Raw genomic sequence first — 5,214 nt, 5'->3', positions numbered from 1 at the left:
ACATGCTGCATGTACATCACAAACATTCTCTGACACTGGCCTGTTTCCTGTAATGTCTAAAGTCCTCGCTTCTAAAGGAGCTGAGGGCATCACAGTCTGTAGATACATTTAAAACAAGTCTCAAGACTCATCTTGTAGTTTAGCCTTCTCTTAATCCACTGTATATGCCTTCATTATTTTCCTGTGTACTGTTGTAAACAGAAGTTGATATACACTTGTGAAGCCCATGTCCTATGTATCAGGGAAGTCTTGAGTTTCCAATTATTCCTATTACTCTCCATTTTCTATGATGGACTCATCGAAGCTCATAAATCTTTGTCTCAAAAAACATTTATGCATTTTAGTTCTTCTATAAAATTATTAAATGTCTTCCGGAAATATGTCAAAAATCGCTGGGTCAACAATTTTCCTTCCGGTATTGTTATTTTTTGGTTGTCGCCATTCACAAGCTTCTGGTTGTATCTTTGACCACCACTCCTGACAGAACTGGTACAGCTCAACTACATTTGTTGGTTTTCTGACACAGACTTGTTTCTTGAGCCACATGTTCTCAATGGAGTTGAAGTCAGGACTTTGGGGAGACCAGTCTAAAATCCTAATCTTGTCGGAACAACCAGCTGTGTCCAAGACCCTTTGGCTGCTAATTTTAGGTTTTCCTGAAGAATATGCTGGTGATCTTCACTGCCCCAATTATTCTGTGTAAAGTGCCGGTTCCAGGGGCAGTGAAAAAGCCCCAGATCATAATACTGCCACCACCGCGTTTGACAACAGGTTTGATATATTTGGCGTTTAAGGCCTCCCTTTTGTTCTGCTGAACATATCGCTGTTCGTTGTGGACAAATAGCTCAATTTTTGTTTCATCTGACCAATAGAACTTTCCTCCAGAAGGTCTTTTCTTTGTCCAAGTAGAGATGCAGCAAACTTCAGTTGAGCCTTGAGGTGTTGCTTCTTGAGGAAGAGCTTCCTTCTTGCAGGGCAGCCTCTCAGCCCATGGCGTTGTTAAAACTACTGACACCGACTGTGTTCCAGCAGCTTGTAATTCATTGCAGACCTGTTCTGTGGGGAATCTTGGTTGACTCTTGACCATTCTGCCAACGACCCCTCAGCAGCAGGTGATAGTTTGCATTTTATTTCTGATCATTGCAGCAACACAACTGTGACATGCATTTTATACAAACAATTGTTTGCACTGTTGTAGCTGCTTTACAATCATTGTTGGAGGTGATTCTCCTGACTTGTTCCAGTGATTGATTTGCTTCATCAGATCTGTGCTGCGCTCCTTAGACTTCTTCATTGTAGCATCTTGAGAGTGTAATGAGTGTATCAAATAGGTCCTACGCTGGAATTTGCTTCAGGAAAATTTGATTATTGACAGTTCGACTACTGAACGTAATTACTACAACTATGAATTTTAATTAGTAATTTTGGGGCACCACCCTGAAATCAGGGATCAATAATCAAACCACCACCAGTCACTAAGGAAAGGGAATAAATAACCTAAGATTGTTAATATTTAGAAAACATCTAACAATTAATTAGTGAAATTGAGCACTAACAGTGTCAACCAGCTGATGTCACAATCAATCCTGCACAAACAACCACAGACAAATGCTCTTGTTAAGTTTGCTGCATGTTTATTTCAAAAAATGTATTTCACCAATAAATTTCTCGAGCCGATAAACATGTGCTGTAACTATCACTACAGGTGATAACAACAAATAAATAAGAACAGAAAAGCAACACCATGCAAGGCTTTGTCTGTGTGTGTGTAGAGAAAGACAGCAGGGGGGAGCAAGATGGTGGATGTGGGTACGTTGGACCACGTGTTGGCCACCAGATGTGACCGCTCTATGTTTGAACAAGACAGTGGTTATAACACCGCTGGCTCCACATGTTCTTTTAAAGGCCACACAATGGCGCACAGCGAACTGAACACACTGTATGTTCTGAATAGGTGCACTACCTAGGGGAATGAGGATTATGTGTCCTCTTAAGGAGATGGCCCTCTAGTGGCACCTGTGAGGTTTACAGACAGTGTGTGGATGTGCAAAGAGGAAGACAGCGGAAGTGGAAATACCTGAGGATTATGTAAAGTTTGGAGTCTTGATTGACTGCTTTCGTAAACGTAAAGTCAAGGTAAAAATATCTTTTAGACGCTCTGAGCTCTGGCGGAGGAATCACATGTAGTTTGTGGTATGAAATGACATGAGTTTAGAATACTTTGAAAATGATTTATGAATTTATCACAGGCATTTTGGCTGCTTTATCGTCCAGCCAGGCTCCCATCAGATAACTCAGATGCTGCAAAGACGCAATGGAAATCTGTAGTCTGGAGGACAACAGGAGCTCACAGTGAAACGTGTTCGGTAAGCGAGGCATTGTGTTGAACTTCATTGCTGTCGGTGATGATGTTCTCATCCAACAGCTACATATCTGTGACATGTGGACTGTGAATACTGCTCTTTTGTGTTTGTCGTTCAGCTCTGTTTAGTTCCGTTTCCCTGCGGCGGACTGATGCTGCTGTACAGCTGTTTTCGGAGTATGTTGTGCATCAGCAGAGCAAACGTCACAGCCGGTGAAATTGAACACTGATGGAATAATGTCAGGCTTTAGTCTATTGGTCCGGTGAACTAGCTTGCTGGACTCCACCGTCTTCTCCTCAATGTAATCTTCTTTCAGCCTCTCTCTTTGTTCAGAGAGCGATGGTAAGGCCCAACAATCTATTTACATTTGCTCAGAGAAGTCAACAGCTGTAGTCATTCTTCATCACTCATGAGAAGTGAAGAGGCCATGCCACCAGGAATATTTCATTAACAGAGCTTTCTACGTCACTAAAACTGATCATTCAAGTTATGCATGTCTATTTTGAACCCAGCAAATTTTGTCATGTTTCCAGAAGGAAGTATGAAAACTCTATGAAAGAACCAAAATGCATGATTGATTTTTCTGTGACAAAGACACGCGTGCTTCAATCATTCCATCACAGAGAACAGAGTTAAAGGAACCACTGGAAACTCAAGACTGCCATGATAGTAATGGTAAACTTCTGTTCACAACTGTGTCATCTGTGTCTAGTTGTATTTTTATTGACTTGTTAAGCAATTAGCATTAGAATTCTGCACGAAAGGTGTTATACAAAGAAAATCTGACTTCATTTGTAATGCTGAAGAACTGCAGGCTTACGAAATTAAAATGAAATTAACAATGGATTCCAATGGACACCCAGAGCCAAAACAATAAATCTTGTTGTAACTATGATACAGCTCTTCTCATTGGATTCATTTATTGATACCTATAACATAACTAAACACAAAACACAACTTGTCTGTGTAGATAATTAGTGATCCAGGTCATGGTAATCCTAGGAGCTTCAGTAGAAAGCAACACATCTGACTTCTTATCCAAGAGGATTCTTCAGTTCTAACTGATGGGGAGTTTTAGATGTTTACTCCAGCTGATACAGCTAATGGCCCGGTAACGACCAGGACTCCCACGCCTCAGGGTGTCAGCGGTCATGGAGGAAATAGCTACGTTTACAGAGAAGGCCCAGCTCAACATGTAAACAGCAAGAAGTGACAAACACACAAGTGCCCAATACTACAAGCTAAGACCAAAAATACTAGGATAGTTTCTGAACCAGCCAGAGAAAACCAAGAGGAGTCCACCATTAGACACTCCTGACATGGAAGTAACCCAACTAGAGAAGGCTGTTGCAGCCAAAAGGACTGAACTTCACCATATCCCCACAGCAGGTAACAGAAGTGGACTTTATCACAACCACAGCAGCAGTCATTATCAGAAGCAGAAGCCAAACAGGTACGGCTGAAGATAACAGCAGCACTTTAGTACCTCCTTCCAAGTTCACATCCCAGGAAAGGGGAGCGGTAGTGTCTCTCAGCAAAGATAAGAACTTCACATGCAGAGGTAGAAGCACTGTGGTCCTCAACACAGCTGACTACCACACTATCCTTCCTATATAACGCTCATAGGGATCTTACTGCTGTCTGATGCTACAGGTATTAAACAAACTCAGAGGCAATAGTTCCAAACAGCTGGAAGAAGCACACTGCTGCTCCTCTTAACATTTGTGTGGAAAAATCACTCAGATTACACTCATTACTGGTGATTTTCATTTATCTTTAAGCTGTTCGTGTCAGTTTTCATTGCATTAAGGTTTTATTATTCTAGACACTTCATTTTGTTGCCTGATAGATTTGAAATTGTAGAGCAAAGTGTGTGAAAAAGCTGTGTTGTGGTTTTTGGCACATAAACTTTAAGCATCTCTGTGACGTTTTCGAACAAATATTGATGCTAAAAAGAGGAAAAATCCTTCAAATCACGTCACACGACTCAAAGCAACGCCGCTTGTGCAGTTTTTATCCCGTAACGTGACAGCTCAGTTTACACTTGTGCCACGTTGAAAGTGATAGTATGTCTGACCTAGTAAGGATGCCGGTGCAACTTTTACAAATTAGCGACCGGGCTGCGCATTCACACATGTATCTGACCCATTTAGTTGCCGTCTGATTAAAAGAGCAGAGTGAATGTCTGGAATAAGTCAAACAGCCATGTCTAAACAGAAGGGGAGGGGGGTCTCCAGCACCATTTATCAAGCACCTGTAACGTAGTGCTAAGATCTCTCCACAGAAAGTTTCACCATCATTAACATCTTGAGTGACTGCTGACATGGCAGATTCATATCCCTTCTTGTGAAAACTTGCAGCTCCCCCACCATTGATTCTGTCGTCAATGTTGCACCACCTGGTTTCACAACCGTTCACACACTAAGACGTGAGAGTCTTTGGTGGCTAGTGGGTCTTTAGCTGTGTGAGCTGGAGCTACAATAAACATCTGAAAGTCCACATTAGTCAGATAGAACTGAAGACGTCTCTTGGATGAAGGTGAAACATCTTCATCAAACGGTTTACCTTTTCTTCTTTCTGCACAAATGACAGCTGAAACATTGTACAGCTAAATCTGAACAATAATATCAATATAATGTACAAAATTATTCAGTAATGTATAGGGATGCACCGATACCAATTTTTTCCAAAACGAGTACTGTACGAGTACTTGCATTTGAGTACTCACCGATACCGATACCGATACCGATACCAAGTACTTACGCTATAACACATAAAGTTACTTTGAAATCTTTTTATTTTTCCATAGATATCGTCTGTTATTTGAACAACATTGCTCAGTATGTTTTTC

General features: G+C 41.2%; 1 protein-coding gene across 1 annotated transcript in view; it reads right to left on the bottom strand.

Moving 5' to 3' along the window:
• LOC103367553 (aldehyde dehydrogenase, mitochondrial-like) overlaps window positions 1-5,214 on the bottom strand; it is a 15,779-nt gene that overhangs the window by 4,065 nt on the left and 6,500 nt on the right. The gene's annotated exons all lie outside the window — the stretch shown is intronic.

The sequence above is a fragment of the Stegastes partitus genome, unplaced genomic scaffold (assembly GCF_000690725.1).
Source record: "Stegastes partitus isolate 25-593 unplaced genomic scaffold, Stegastes_partitus-1.0.2 Scaffold1061, whole genome shotgun sequence".
Lineage (NCBI taxonomy): Eukaryota > Metazoa > Chordata > Actinopteri > Pomacentridae > Stegastes > Stegastes partitus.
This window is presented reverse-complemented; position numbering and strand designations above follow the sequence as displayed.